The sequence below is a fragment of the Anomalospiza imberbis genome, chromosome 14 (genome assembly GCF_031753505.1).
Source record: "Anomalospiza imberbis isolate Cuckoo-Finch-1a 21T00152 chromosome 14, ASM3175350v1, whole genome shotgun sequence".
NCBI classification, from domain to species: domain Eukaryota; kingdom Metazoa; phylum Chordata; class Aves; order Passeriformes; family Viduidae; genus Anomalospiza; species Anomalospiza imberbis.
In genome coordinates, this window is record NC_089694.1 from 19,271,864 (window position 1) to 19,288,143 (window position 16,280).

The window sequence follows — 16,280 nt, forward strand, 5'->3', positions numbered from 1 at the left end:
TTCTTGCTACAGCTCCTCAGAATTATGCTATGATGATATTCCTCTGGGTTTCTGTTTAATCCTCATCCAGCTCTGAAAAAACAAGGAAATCTGAAGACATAAAAAAAAAAAAAACTAAGCTAAGATAGAATTAAGTACACATTCTTAACTTAAATAAAATGATGCTACAGGACTTAAAACTGTCTCCAATTATGAGTTTTACAAAGCATGAGGCACAGAGGTGAGTTGCAATAGTGATAGCTAAATATGTCCAGATATGGAGATGCACAGTCAAGGCCCAGCAGCTCTAATGTTACTCTGGAGAGCCACAATGCCTTAACACTCAAATACAGCTCACAGTATTTTAACATTTGTAATTCCACATTTGGTTCCATCATTTTTTAAAGACTCTTTGCCTCCACCTGCACATGTCCCCACAGCACAGAATAAAGGCACCCAAACAATCTCAGTGACATGTTTCTAAGCCTTCCTATGTTTGGATTTTTTTCAAATACAAACCCAAAAGACGATGCAAACCCTATATCTGAAATTCCCTGGGTTTCAAATGCCTGGTTTGGGATAATTACAATACCCCTGTAACACATCTGATACCCTCATATTGCTGTTCTGTGCTCTGTGCTTTCTGATGTAACTTCATGTTAACATAACATTTAGGATGGGAATTTAGCCTTAATTTAATGCTGACAGACTGCCATAAAAACCCAAGCTTAATCCCTTCCGCTGTGGGTTGTTGCATGTGCCTTGCACTGCTGCCTGCTGCCTCAACAGCTCTTAAGCTTCTTGGTCTTTCAAAGCATGAGAAAGAACTGAGAGACCAGAGAAAGGACATTTCGTTCAGGGAAGCAATTCCCTTCACATCCCATGGGAGGTGGGAGAAAAACTTTCCCAGTTTTGCCGCCTACAGAGCTCTCACTCCTGCCTCCAGCAGGGAAGCCAAATGTGTCCCCCAGTGAAGATGGGCCGCTGCCTGCCAGGAGCTGTGCCTGCCAACCAGAAATGAAACTGGGCTGGGCTGGGCAGACACAGCCAAACTGGGAATGCTCAGACAAGCATGCAGTGAGAAACTGGGAGCATAAAGACACTGCAGGAATCCCAGGTCGCTCTGCCAGGCCGCTGGTGGGTGAGCAGAGGAAGTGAGGCTGCTAGCTGTTGGGGATGTTATTCATGTGCTTTGCAAAACAAATGCTCTATAGGTATTTCCACGGCCACACTGTCTGCCAGACACTTCCTCCTCAACAAAGAGACGCTCTCCATGGAAACCTGGGCGGGTGGGATCCTCTGGAAGCCTCTCTGGCAGATGCATATTCAGGCATCTCGACACCAGCCAGACAAGCCGGATCCACACCTCCTCTGGCAGGAGGCCGAGGAGATGCGAGCAGCCAGCCTGCTCTTGTATTGGACCCTTCATCGGGGCCCAGCCTCCTGCCCTGAAGCACCAACCCCAAGTTCATTACACTCATGTGGCTCTATGTCCTATGAGGTTCAGAGCCAGGACAGATGGAGACCTCAAAGCACCCAGCTGGCACGGATGGATGATCTCCTTCCAACAGCAAGCGGACAGGATGTCCCATTGCATCCTCCAGCCACCGTGCCTTGTGCAGTTCTGCTCACCATCTGAGCTGGTTGTACTTTGCTGAGGGCCAGCCCATGCACCTCAGAACAAACATGCATCCAGCAAGCAGCATGAGAAATATCTGCCTTCTCTTCTCCAGCCGAGCTCCAAACCTTTCCACCAGCCTGTGCTCCAGGAGCTCAGGCTGGTGCTCAGCTCTCAGGCAGCCGCACCTTCCAGACCCACTCCCCACCTGGCATCTTCTCTCCTCTGCTGGGCAGTAATCCCAGCTCTCACCCAGCCCCATCCCACCCTGCCTACAATACTGCAAAAAGCCCACAGGAAACCCTGGGGAGCAGAGAAGCTGCAGCACAACCGGACCGATGTGCTCCTGTCCCTGTGTCCCAGCAGTCCCTCAAGAGCATCCCTAAGCCTGCAGGTCTCATCCCAGGTTACCCATCCATGCCAAAGGCAGAGACGTTTCCTGGTCCCACAGCACTGCGGGGGCATTTCCCAGGTCCATCACAAAGCTGGTGAACAGTGATAGATGGCTCACAGTTACACTGAAAAGGACATGTAGGGTTTCAGAAAGGTCTGCCCTGCTGCTGCTGTTGCTCTGCTTTTCCATGAATGACCTAAATGACAGAACAGAGTACGTTTCAAAATCTGCATGTGACACACCAGCACTTTAGAGGCCAGGATGTGAGTTTGACATGCTCCTGACAGACTGGGAAAAGGGCTGAGAGATGATGGGCAGGACTGTAAGGCATTGGGAGGCAAAAAAGAACTGCACAAAGAGGCCACGGAAGAAGAGACAGCAGCAGTTCGGCCACACAGGTCACAAGGGCTACAGGTGAGTACAAACTGAACGTGAGCCAGCATATCATTGCCACAAAAAAAGGCAACTACAGGAGGATGTGTGAAAGGCCAGCTTACACATGAAGCAACTACTCTCCTTTCAGTTCATAAAGACACACCAAGTAATTTTACTGCTGTCCAGAGACCAGTTCATTCCCCAGAAGATTTGGACTAACTGAGAGAGGCCATGGGAGACCAGCAAGATCATCAAAAAGCTTTGGAGAAACGTCTGGAAGATTTGGATTAGTCTAGACAAGAAAAGTCACAGGGCACAGTTTTATAACATGCAAAGGCCACTGCAAAAAAGTTCAGAACACTCTGCCCTTTTGTGCTAGGTAGGAGACACATCCATATTAAGAAAGGAAAGTTAAGTGCACACCAGGAAAAGTTAAAGCACTCCATGGCTACCTGCAAAGGGTGCTACATGGCAGATGGATGGACCAGGTGACTCCCAGCAGCCCCTCCAGCCCAGTGTCCTACACTTCTCATTACCCTAGCTGGCAGCTCTGCCCCTGCCCTCATTCATTCAGCATTTGCCACCATCTGGGTATACACAGCCACCCTGGCCACAAACCCTTCAGCATTTAGGCTGCAGAGCAGAGCATTCAGGAGGCTTCCCAGCACCGTGGAGGCCAAAACATCCATCCTCCACTCTGCAGAGGCCTCGTCCAGAGTCCAGTGTTCCCCAGCTCACTCTCGTCCTGAGGCACATCTGCAGCTCCCCCGTATGGAGGCACCACAGTCACTCCAACGGGACAGAAGGAAAACAGTTACAAACCTCACCCTCGTTTGCATCAAGACATGTCCCTGTGCCTTGCCTTTCCTAGCTCCTACCCACAGTACCACCAATATTTTAAGCTGAACGTCAGAAGCCTATGCGACACTCCACTGCACATCCTTTGCCCCGAGGAGAGGATGAGGGACCACGTGAGAAGTGTCAGTTAAGTTCCTCAACGCTGCAAGAACATATGTGGGACAGAAGCTCTTTGACAACTCCCAGAGACATGCCAAGATCCTCGAGAGCTTCCATTCATAACAGAAGAATGTTACTCAAAATCCCTAGAAACAGACAATTTCAAGAGCCACTTCTGCTGTGGTGCCAAAGGCCTCCCACTGCAATATGGCCTGTCACCATTTGCTCCAGAGCCTTTAATGAGTTCTTCATGAAGGAGCCAAGCCCACCTTGGGAAGGACACCAGGAGTAAAGCAGACCTTTCCCTTGCCCACATTTCAGCCTTTCCAGACATTTCTGGTGTTGAATGTCAGCACACTGCTCGATGCCAGGCTCCAGGAGACATGCTACCCAGCAGGTGAGATAACCTGGATCATTTCCAACTCTTGTTTAGCATCAAGAGCTCTAAAAATGCAGGAGGTTTCTCAGTGTCACTGAGCTGTGACTGGTGATGCTGCCAAAGGACAGCCTGTGAGCACTGCAGCAGGGACAGTGTTGGGGTCAGCACCCAATACTGCTGATGCAAGAAGAAGGTGACCATTATAGAGGATCCAAGGACAATTGTGCTTGGAGTTTTTTGGAGTGGGCTACATGCTCACCTTGAGTTAGTCGAGATTTTGAATGACCTTCCCACTCACTGCTTCCCAGGAGCCTGGTGGAAAGCGGAGACAGGGCCACATGGCACAGCCCACAGCTGCTCTGTGAGCAGAAGGCTCTGCCAGGACAGGAAGAAGGCAGTGGCAGCAGCCTCTCGGTGGACTGGCGGGTTCCCACATGGCTCAGGGATAGCTGCTGGAAGCAGGCTATTTATTGCCACGTTCTGAATAGAAATAATCTGGATTATCTCACATGATGGCTTTCCTGAACCCAGCATGAAGACACAGTGGCAGTTTTTCTCTCCCTCACCTTGGTATTTGCAGTTTCAACGCACAAACACTGACCTTCAGGGGCAGAGGTCAAGGAGAAGCGCTCCCCGAGCACAGCTGAACCCACACTCGCTCCCCAGCCCGAGCCGCCGGCAGCGAAGGAAGCGCCTGACTCAGCCCGGAGGATCTCAGAGCCCCGGGACTCCCCGCGGCCGGGGCTCTGGATGTGGCATAGCCCTGTCTCGGTGAGGAGGGACGGCGTGGCGGAACCGGCGCGGCTCCCGGAGCCCCGTGCGAGGTTGAGACTTCCCCGCAGCCCGCGGGAGCTGTCCCGTCAGCACCGCCCGGCACCGGCCCCGCCCGACCCCGGCAAACCGCAAAGCGCAGCTCCGGGACCAGCGGAGGGGCGACCTCGAGGCTCCTGACAGCTTCCTGAGCAGAGAAGTGGAGAGGGAGGTGCTGAGCTCTCCTCCCTGGTACCCAGCAACAGCACATGAGGGAACGGTCCAAAGCTGTGCCAGGGAAGGTTTGCACTGGGCGTTAAGAAGCATTTGTTTAGCCAGAGGGTGGTCAAACACTGGAACAGGCTTCCTAGAGAGGTGGTCGATGCCTCAAGCATGTTTAAGAGGCATTTGAACAACGCCCTTAACCACATGCCTTAACTTTGGGTCAGCCCTGAGTGGGCCAGGCAGTTGGCTGGATGATCACTGTAGGTCCCTTCCAACTGAAATTATTCTATTCTATTCTATTCTATTCTATTCTATTCTATTCTATTCTATTCTATTCTAAGCAGTGCTTCACAAATAAATATTAGAATTACCCCACCTCTGGCTTTGTGCAGGCAGGTGACTGACAATGCAAAAGTGCATCCACAGAACCCTGGAACTTCCAGACAAGTACTCAGGAGTGAGCTGACAATCTGCTTTCAGCAAGCCCTTGGCACCAGCACAGAGTTCATGCCAAGACAACTTGCTCACTCTCCCACACATCACAAACAAGCATCAGGCACCTACTCTAAGGCAATATAATCTCCCTCAAATCTGTGATCAACACTCCACAGCTAACAGCCCAAGTGCAAATCTCACCCAGCGAAGAGAGAGCTGACTCCACCAGCAGCATTCCCCTCACTTCCTTCTCCAGCTTCAGGAAGCCACACGTTGACATAATCCCACCTGCTCAGCACCATCCCCCTCACATCTGCCAGAGTGATGCTTCCTCTCCTAAATAATTGCCCTGGAAACTACCATGGCTAACAGGGGCCATTTTTAAAGTTAACATGGATCATTATGACTGAACAGTGTTAGGGAACAATTACACAAGCACAAGGCTCTTATCAATAAGCTTCTGAAAGTCCAAGTCCAAACACATTCATATTTCTTATGTTAGCAAAAGCAGGTTTGAAGTCTAATAAAGAAAGGAGACTTTGGCAACACAAAGAGGATGGCTCAATGGCACCCCCATTTCTGAAATGCCTGAAACTAAGAGGCAAGTATGAAACCAAGTTGCTGATGCAATGTCCTTGCCCAAAACTCTCTCATACCCCAGCCCCTCAAGATCCTTTCTGGGCACCCAGCCATACAAAGGACATGAAGCTCCCACAACAAATGGGCCATAGGCAACTTGCACCATGTCCTACCCACAGCACCACCTGTGCTAGAACAGCTCAGGACATCTCGCACAAGCTCCAAGGAAAGCCCAGAAAGCATCAGTGGCTGCAGGCAGGTGAGTGTGTGCACAGCCAATGCTTTCCATGGACTAGCGTGGACTGGGGGAGGCTCTATAAATGTAAGGAGGTGGGCTGGGCAGAGAGGAACTGACTGCAGCTTAAAATACATGGACTTCCTGCAAATGTGATTAGGGAGGGTGGGCAACAAAATCCAAGAGTTTTTTGAATGGGAACAGCTTCATCCAGAATAAATTGTCAATGTTCAATTTTTACTGACTCAAAGCAGGAAGCCAAATCCACTTATCAAGGGTTGAAATCCAGACAGTGGCTTTGGAGCCTCTGGTTTCAGCAGCAGAGCCAGTAAAGGGCTGTTTCTTTTACCAACATCTGCCCCAACCACCCATTTCTGCCTAACATCACTCCACTTTTTATCAGCTCAGAAAGGTTTTGCAGAGCAGAATTGTGAAACAGGTCATGGAAATAATCTGGGATAAAGGTAATAAAACCCAGGACAAAGAACAAAGATGAAGGAAATAGCTGAAGACAAGCAGGAACTAACTTTTGCACAGAAGCTGAAACATGACACAATAAGTTTTCTTGTGAAGAGACAAGATTACAAGTTATGTGGCAGTGTACAAGAACCATCCTTGTGCACCGCGTGTTACCACCACCTTGTCTTGTACCATGAAACACCAAGCCTGTGGAGCAAATGGCTCTATGAGGACAGCACATCCCTGTGCAAGGGATGGTGTGGACCATCCCAAGAGAGCCACCCATGAGCGTCACAGTGCAGGCAGCAGAGCTACATGTGCTCCCTCAGGGTGCAGGAAAGGCCAAGCATTGCAGTCCAGCACCAAATTGTTTCCTCACTGCGGGGTCTTTGCCCAGGAAAGCTGTCCCAGGAGATGTTTGAGCTCATTGTCCACACCACCTCCACCTTGTTACAATAGTCCCTACTGCCAGGTGAAACACCAGACAGGCTCTGCACAAACACAGGTGCCCAGAGCCTGGGATGCAGGGCTGTGCCACCCCATGCTCCCGAGTTTCCCACAGCTTGGAGAGCTGCAGGTCCTGTCCTGTCCTGCCAAAGAGCTGCCCAGCTGAACTCCAGCCCATTGCCCTGCTGTGTGCCCCAGCACATCCCACTGGACTCTAGATGCTGAGTTTTATGTTAGTGTGAGTGGCCCTGACCCAAGATCAGACATGATTTTCTGACCATATTGCAAATGTCCCTTTGAGTCTACGGGCACCAGCAGTGACCCACTGCTCCATGACACTGCAGCTTGCCTGGGGGCACAATTAGTCCCAGCTCTCTGTGGCTGGCCTGGAAGACCACAATCCCCTCCTCACAGCACTGGACTCTCCCTCTACTACAGAGGGCTGCTCTCAGAGAAGCAGGGAGTGGGATACCCAGAGCTGGGGCAGGAGATGGGGAGCAGTGACCACTGGTAGCAAAGCACAGGTACGAGAGAGCACAGATCAGTGCAAGCTGCATTTGCTAATGCTGTAATGCACATTCCCTCTGCTCGCACCAGCAAGCTGGTTTCACTGGAAACATCCGAAAGATCCAAATGCGGGGGCGGGAAAATGCCATTGCTGCTGGAAGCACCATGGACTCCTCCATCCACACCAGCACCCTGCAAGCTGTCGGTGGCAGAGGGCACCAGGTCCCTTTCCCTCCCAGCTGCACCACGCTCCGCGCCCCCGCAGGGCAGGGGACACCATCGCAGGGCAGGGGACACCGTCCCAGGGCAGCACCTCTTGGCTGAGCTCCTGCGGGAGCCGGGGCCGCACACCCAGAGCCAACATGACACAGCGTCAAGCAGCCACATCCTGCAGCAGCCACCGCTCCTCCAGGCTGACGTCAGCCTCCGCAAGAGCTGGCAGGCAGGACATGCTGTGCATGCCGGCCGCGCTGCTCCCAGACACCGCCTGGCTCCGGCGCACGCTGTGGCCCGTGTTCCTCACCAGCTACGACTTAGCTACAAATTGAATTTCACACCCGCCCGCTCCAGAGTAAGGCACAGGTGCTAGAGAAGCCGCCCTCCCCCTCTCCACGTCTGCATTCCCGCCCGCCCCACCCCGCTGCTGAGCGCCGGGACCACGGCTGGAGCTCTGCAGGAGCTCCTGGGCAAACCCCGACAGGCACGGGCGGCGTCGGCTCACGGCGAGGGCAGCCCTGGGGCCCCTGACACAAGGGCCACCCCCGTGTGCTGCTGGCACGACACAGCGTCCAAAACCGCCCATCTGCAGCTGAAGGAGAGAAAAGCCCATCCCAGAGGTACTGGTTTCCCCAGAAACCCTACAGGCTTTCCCAGGAATTCTGGAAACGCACAGATTTGGTTTGTGCTCCAGTAAGCAACCTAAAGAGTTCATACAGTTGTCACAGTCAGAGACCACCACCAACACAGGTTGTGTGCACAGCTGGTAGCCCGGACAGATGTGGTGTCTGTCACCTCGGGAGGACCTCAGACAGCCCAGGCGTACGGTGCAGCCCATGGTGCAGCCCAAGCCCACGACAGCCCCCACCCAGCTAAGAGGAGCAGCTTCCTTAAGCAGGGGAGCCTGCCCTCAACGAGGCCCTCAGCTGCTCATGTTCCCAAACCAAAACCAAAGCTGGCGTGACTAAGCAGAAGACCATGGAAGCACCCTGGACTGGAGCCTGCAGCCACAGCAGCTCCACAAAGTCCTGTTCATGCAGCCAGGGCTCACTAGAGACTGTAGGTCAGGCAAGCCAGCAGCTAGAAAGGAAACCCATTCAAATTTAATCCAAAGTGTATTTTATATTTTCCCTTGTAAATTTATCCTCCCATACTTTCTATCTTCGAGCACAAAAAAGCAGAAAGCCTAAAACCTCTGGCAAAAAAATCCTTTAATGTGTTTTACTGCAAATACCACCTCGTGTTAGGAAATAAGCTGGACCGGAGCAAATCGGGCGGCCTGCGGATGCCCTGTCTCGACACAGGGAGCAGACCAGAATGAAGTAGGACAGACAGGCATGCTGCAAGGACCAACAATGCCAAGGAAAGTCAAGTTCAAGTGCCAAGACAGCTCTCGTGCTCCCTGCTGCTCCTCAGAGGTCCCTGAGCACAGCTCTGCCTCAGCAGATGCCCACTTGGAAGCATTGCTCCCGGCGGACACAGGAGGAGATTTTTGTTACAAAGAGTAGGAAACCAACTGGCTTCTCTTAAAGTAGTGAGTATCAAAGTACAGCAGCTCCCTGCCCAAATCTGCAATCTCAGATTCTCATCCAGAGACCCCAGTGGCAACAGAGACCAAAAAGACAGGACAGGAACAGAGATTGTTTCTTTCTTAAGGCACAGGACAGCTACTATCCAAGGGAAATTTCGGTTTGTAGTTGCAAGGACACCTTTGTGCTGCTGGCTGGACACTTCCCTCAGTCCTCTGGAATTAATAAGGATGAGAAACAGCATGCTCTTCATAAGCAACAGCCTCACTTGACCTCATACTGCTGCTGCAGGCCAAAACCCACAGGGGACTGCTGGATCCCCAGCTCATCCCTGCATCCTCCTCTCCAAGTCTACTTCTCCCACAAGAAGCCAACCACTCCCAAACCAAGGCTCACATCTTCCTGTTGCCCTTGCATGCCTCTGGACTGCTCAGGAGCTGGGGAACAGCCTTTTGGCATCCCACATTCACCAAGGTAAAGCTGAACTGGACCTCACGGGTAGCAGGACATGAGTCTTTTCTCATTTGAGGATAAAACCAGGAACAAAACTGACACTGATGTGTATGAGAACAGGCAGAAAGGGGGGATTGGAGGAGGGGGAGATGAAGATCAGATCCCTGGTTATCCCACAGTACCTATCATGTGCAGCAAGTACCAGGGAATTGGGACAGCTCTTAAGATGAGACTCTAGCTCTGCTGCCAGCGTGTCCCTGTGCCCAGGGAACCAGAGCTGTCAGGGAACACAGCAGGAAGGGATACTGCCATTCATTTTCAAACCAACTGAATTAGTACCTGATCAGTAGACAAAAGCCTGTCAGAGGTCTCCAGCAAAGGGTCCTGTGAAGCCAAGGCTTGGTGCTCAGCACAGGTCCTGTATCCCCCAGCAGGTGCCCCTCCATCATGTGGGGAAAGCATCCCATGCTCCCAGTGAGGAAGCAGGACTGAGCACGCATCTATCACCCTGTGCCAAGCTAAGTAACAGGACTGAATGGGGATAAACCCATCCTTCTTTTCCAAAGCCCAGTGCTCCCTCCTGGCTCCACACTCTCTGGTGGGCAGAATGTTATGAAAGTAACAGAGCAGACCAAAAGTCCACCTTACTCTGTGTACCTGCAAGCAGTCAGAAGCATAAGCAATTCACAGCTCAGCGGCTGCCCAAGCCATAGGTGGATCTCAGTGTATTTATTAGTTCTGAGGGAACCTCTTGTCCTTCTTGATATCACCCCATTTCTCCCGAAACTAATGCAAGGTTTTGCTGTTCATGACACCTTGCTCTGAGGACTTCTGTGATTTGATAGCACATCTGTAAGAGGCAATGCCCCTCCTCCTGTTTGGCACCTCCTGAGAGCTTAATTTGATGTGACCTTGTACTTGTATGAAAATAAACAATGAACAGTTAACCTCTATTGCTTCTCTCCTGGCCTCCTGTAGACACATCTTATCCATCTTCTGTTGTTTCTTTTCCAGTCTGAAGAACCCAGCTTTATTTAGCCTTTTTTTTTTTTTTTTTTTTTTTTTTTTTTTCTCTTTTTTTTGCGAGGTCACCAGACCTCTGACCAACTCTGCTGCAACTTCCAGGCATTTGACTGCACAATGATCTCAAAACCCACACATCTCTCCTGAGCTCCCTGTGGGCAGCTCTAGAGACAGAGACACAGAGCAACCCCTGTCCCCTTCTCCTCCATCACTGTCCCATGAGTCCTCAAGTTGTTCAGTGGTGCCTGGAGTTATGTGAGGGCAGAAAAAAGACATGAAGACAGTTGGACTCACACATTCACCTTCACAACTCCTTTAGCGCTGGGTGCCAGCAGCAGGACATGGACACAATCACCTCCCCAAGGAGTGCCACGCAGACATTTTGGCCATGTTACAGACTTGGGCATCTTCTCCCACTCCTTTAGAGAAGCACCAACTGCTCGATGAAGGCCAAGTCCCTGCAGCCCCTGATCATCACAAAAGGGCATTCTCAGCAGTCGCCTCCTCAACCCCATCTCAGAAGCCTCCTGACCAAACTTTTCCCAGCCATCCTCGCCCTCAGAAGCCCAGGCCCAGACCCAAACAAGGCTCATGCACTGTACAAGCCCTGTAACATGCTCTCTCTGCAACCTTTCCCAAACTTTGCCACCTGCTCTGCTGGCACGGTCAGAGCATCTGGCCACCAGGCAAAGTTTCAACTCTGCTTGCCAGGCACCTTACAGGATATGCTTGCACTGAGATGCAGCTTGAAAATAACAGATGTTATCCCACTGTTCTGCATTTTGCAGTGTCAGGAACAAGACTTCTTTACCATCAGTCCTCTGAGCTCCTTGCCAAGGTGGTCTCATCCCAAACAGCGCTCCCCAGAACAAAGTCTTGCTCACAGACGGCCCCTGCCACGTGCTGTCCCTGCTGTCAGGCAGACAACATGGCAAAAGGAATATACTGCAAGAGCAGAGTTTCCACACACAACTTCCAAGACTTAGAAGGAACGCAGGTTTCATCAGGGACTGCAGTACCACATGACTACTGAGCCCAGACAAGCCTCCAAACTGCACATAACCTCCCATCCAGGGAAAACTTCCAGGAGCTACACAAACCAGACAGGACCTGGCAGCTGCAGCCAGAAGCACCCATGTCTTTCCACTGCTCCCTCTTCATCCCCATTTCCTCTCAGTCAGACTCGCTCCAGGGTCTGAATGATGTGGGTTCAAACTGGCAGCTCTGGCAATTGCAAGACCATTTATTCATTCCCCTCACACCCACAGCAGAATCCTGCTGAGGGCAGCAGCACACAGTCCTGGTCACAGCCTGCTCCCTGCCCCCAGCTCTGGGGAGTATCATGGTAGGAGACCACCAGAACATTCAGTCCCCCATTCAGCACCACCCAGCTCAGCTCAGCTCAGCTCAGCTCAGCTCAGCTCAGTCCTCAGACCCAGCTCTCCTCGAGTGCCCTGGTACCAGGATCCAACCTGCCTCCTGCTGCTGAGGCGCCCTGTGCTGCCTGTGAGCACCTCCCCTCTGTGCCGACCCAGAGCCACAACGCCCTTGGCTGCCTTTCAAAGCACTGTCAGCGGCAGCCAATAACCACAGACCACCAGCGGAGCAATCTCTGCCTGGGATCCCACGGGGAGCCCGTAACTTCCATCCCAGTGGCACTGGGAGTTCTAAGGACAGAGCCAAGCTGTGCCTGCCCCATCCCTCTGCACCTGGTGCACAGCCCCAGGATGGCAGATACACAGCCCCTCTGTGCTCTGCTCTGAGATTCCACAGGCTCCTCTGCAGCTCCACAACTTGTTGCACAGACACTCACTCCATGTCCCCATCCCTGCCACTTCCCACCATCCTTCCACCCTTCTACTGTTACTGGATCCCTCCAGCTGCCACCAGTGCAGCATGGACACTTCCACACTGCTCTGTCTGAGGCCACAGTAGCTCCTGGACAGCCAAGAGAGCTTCCTTTCTCCACTGCCTGCTGCAAAGAAATAGCTTCTAGAAGGAAGGATACAGGAAGATGGCAGCAAATTGCTTGGGAGGCAGCAGACTCGCTGTGGCTGGGGGGGTTTAGGAGCTGGCTGAGCTGATGCTGTTTGGGAATTGCTTAGATGGAGCTTAGAGACTTGATGACCTCAAGGTCCCTTTCTTATCAGCTGTCCCAAAACACCTCCTCCCTTGAAACAAAGGCTAACATAGACCTGCCAGAGGATTTTGGCAGTCACTGTCTCCTTGCTTTTGCTGGCGGGCGTGAAGCTGATCAAAAGACACCTGGAAAAAAAATCCTTGTCTGTGTTGGATGTGAGAACCCAGAGCAGCCGCCACAGAGAGCCAGGACAGACACAGCCACCACATCTGGAGCCTCAGCAGAGTGCCCTGCCAATTCTCACGCTGCCTCCTGAAGCTTTGGCAGGCCCCTGTCCCTGGGCAGCCTGCTCAGCAGCTCCACTCATGACTCCCAGGTTCTGGCTGCCCTTACCACTCTGCTCTTGAGCACCTTCCTTCCAGCCCTTTGGGACAAAAGCCTCTACACAGGCTCTGGAAAAGAAACAGCCCCATATGAAAAATGCAGGGCAACCCCCTTGGCATGGGCTCAATCCTCCTCTCTAACAAGGCTGCCCTAGATGCTCACTGCTGTTGAGTGCGGGCAATTGGAGGCTGTGCAAGGCAGCACCATGCAGACCTCGCCAAGATGGGCACTGCAGCTCCCATTTCCTCAGCCCAGCACTGTGCAGGGCCCTCAGGCCCATGTCCGAGGGCGGCCCTGCACCTTGGCAGCTTCTGTTCGTGCTCTGGAGGTTGAGAACTGCGTGTTTGCAGGTGTCCAACCAAACTCCACATCCCGACTGCACGCGTAACCATGGCAACTGCACATGCGAGTGGCAAAGCCTCGAGCCCGGCTAACTGCAAATGCAAATGAAGCAAACACATGCACAGTGCTAAAAGTGTGACCTCTAAATGTCAGCCTTTAACCGTTTTGCAGACACCAGCTCTGGTGGTGGCCACCTGCAGCCTGCAGAGCAGGCAGAGGTCTGGTTCCAGTGGGGACCTCTGGGTGCCCAGCCCTGCACCAGTTGCTGGCATGGGTGCTGGGGTGCACACCTGGCACAGGCATTTCCCAGAGCTAAGAGTGACTCCTGCCTTGGCAACCAGCAGCTCCCTCTCTGAGGACACATCCACTCCTTACCCAGCTGGCAGATGCTCCCAATTCCACAGAGGACCCTGGTTTGCCGAGGAAGGAAGGTCCCACCAGGCTGACACAAAGCATGGCCAGAACAGGAGCTTGTGGGGAGCTGGCTCTGCCATCACCTGGGGCCGAGCCAGCAGCAGCATCAGATGAGGCACTCTCAAAGGATGGAACAAAAATCCCAGCCTTTCAGGGATGTCATGTCAGAGCCACCTCCCTAAGGGAGGTCTGTGGCCTTGGGAAAGGCTGCCAGTAGAGGCATAAGGAGGTGTCACCATTTGAGAAAGTGAGGTCCAGAAACTGACTGGCTGGACAAAGGCCTCAGGTCCCTCACCATTTCTCTCCCTTGCTGCTGACAGCACCGGATGCAGACAGATCCCAGACCTGACCATCACCCACCCCCCGTCCTGCTCCATGGCTTCGAGCACAACGGAGTCAAGCTCAGGTGAACAGTGCTAACTCCAGCCACAGCGTGCATCGCTGAGGCCACCAGCAACCCCTGCACCCAGCACCCCACTCAGGGACGGATGCCCCGCTCAGGGATGAGTATGGCCAGCTGTTTGACAGCAAGCCTGCCTCCAACTCGGTCCCTGGCTCAAGAGGGAAACAGGGAATGTCCTTTCACTCCAGAAGCCCAATGGCTAAAGTAATTCCTAATGCAATGCCAAATAAACTGAGCCAAGGGGATCTCCTGCCTGCCCTTGACCCAGGAATGCTCACACCAGCAGCCTCATGCCTGTCAGCACCAGGAGCATCCTTGCACCCCAAATAACACACCCCCCAGGACCTACAGCAGTACCCGCAGTACCCACACCACACCACAGACACCCCACAGCCCCGGGGAGGATCCCAATCCCCTGGAGTGAGAACGCTCCGGCCCGGAGGGCTCTGCTCCCCGCTCTGTGCTGGGTCTGACGGGCCGGGCCGAGCGGGACCGGACGGCCCGGCGGATGCGGGGCGGGGGCCGGGATGCGGGCCGCGCAGCTGAGGCGGGCGCACAATCCCCCTTTCAGCACGTCGCCATGGCAACCCGCCGGCTCGCCGAGGCCGCTCATCCGGCCCCCTTAACCCTCGCCGTTACCCGCCGCCGCCGCCGCCGCCGCGCCCGGCCCCACCCGTTAACCCCCGCCCCGCCGCGCCCCACTCCGACGCCCGACTCCAGGACCGCGACCCGAACCGGGGCCATCCCCCGCCCCGAGAGCCCCACGGCCGGAGCGGCGGCCACCCCCGGCTCCGCGCCGCGGGGCCGGTCCGGCCGCCCTCCCCATCACGAGCCGCCGCGGGCCACGCCACGCCGTGCCGGTCCGTGCGGGGCGGGGCGGGCGCACTCACCGTCGGGGGCGGCGGCGCGGCTGGGCCATGCCGGTGGCGGCGGCGGCTGTCCCGCGCTCCGCTCAGTCCGGCCCGACCCCGCACCGGGAGCGCGCGGCGCGTGCACGGCGGAGGCGGGCTGGGGAGGGGCCGCTCCGCAGCACCCCTTCGCTGCCGCCGCGCTGCCCGGCACCGCTGCCCGGCACCGACACCGCGACCGCCCCGATCGGACATCCCACAGCCCCGCCGCCGCGCCGGCCGGGCCCGGTACCGCACGGCCCGGCACCTGCACCGCCCTGGTCGCTGCGCCGAGGGGATGCCGCACCCGCCGAGCGCCGCGCAGCCCGGTACCGCGCCCTCCGGGTACCGGCACCAGCCGCCCCTGCACCCCGGTGTCCCCCAGGCCCCCCCAAACCTGCCCTCCTCACGGCCCCGGCACTCCCCTGCTATGGGCCCTGGGCGGAGGGGGTCACCCCCGCCTTCCCGACCGGAACACCTGCACAGCCTGGGGCACCCCGCACCACCCCAGCAAAGGATCCCATCTGTAGGGGCATCCCGGCACGGCCCGGGCACCCTGCACTGTCCTGTGCGTACAGAATCCTCCTGCCCCACTGCAGCCTGTGCCTGCCCCAGTCACTCTGCAAGGGTCCCTTTCCACCGTCGCATAGCCCCGGGCCGTGCTGCTCCGGCACATCCCACAGCAGCCGGAACACCCTTCAGCCCCGGCACATTTCCCCACAGCCAAGGGAGCGGTCCCCGCCTCTCGTGCTGCTCCGCAGTGCCCAGCGAATCTAGGGAAGGATTCAGCAGGTACTCGGTATGGGGTGCCCCAACCCAGGCTCAGCCTCGGGGCCCGGGCCAGCCCTGCCACGCACCGGGCATCAGTGTCAGCAACCACCCATAGGCTCCCAGCAGCACGGCGCAGCAAGACCCGGCACCTCTGTCATTCCCCTTCCCAGCATGGGGGTATTTTCCCCTCCCACTCATGGCCTCCTGTCAGGAGCTCCCTCTCCTACAGCCTGCCGCTGCCCATAGCAATGTTTCAGTCTTGCCTGATGGGATTACAGAAATCATTTGAAACAGGGCATGGATTTGGGTCTTGATGGATGTATCTGATTGCTGCCTCCCTCTGCCATTTCCAAGGTAGCATCAGCTGCAATGCCTCCACAGAGCAGGCACCGTTTCCTGTTTAAGATGTTTGCATGGCAGCATCTGAAGGGCAGCAATT

The 16,280-nt window shown here is 54.8% G+C and overlaps 1 protein-coding gene across 4 annotated transcripts in view; it reads right to left on the reverse strand.

Annotated features, from left to right (window-relative positions):
• NLGN3 (neuroligin 3) overlaps window positions 1–15,229 on the reverse strand; it is a 38,128-nt gene extending 22,899 nt beyond the window's left edge. For 3 of the 4 annotated variants that reach the window (XM_068205328.1, XM_068205329.1, XM_068205327.1), the window contains exon 1: window positions 15,074–15,229. The gene's annotated coding sequence lies outside the window, so the exon portion shown is untranslated. The remainder of the gene's footprint in view (window positions 1–15,073) is intronic. The other variant, XM_068205331.1, reaches the window with a different exon arrangement.
• Window positions 15,230–16,280: the final 1,051 nt, after the last annotated feature.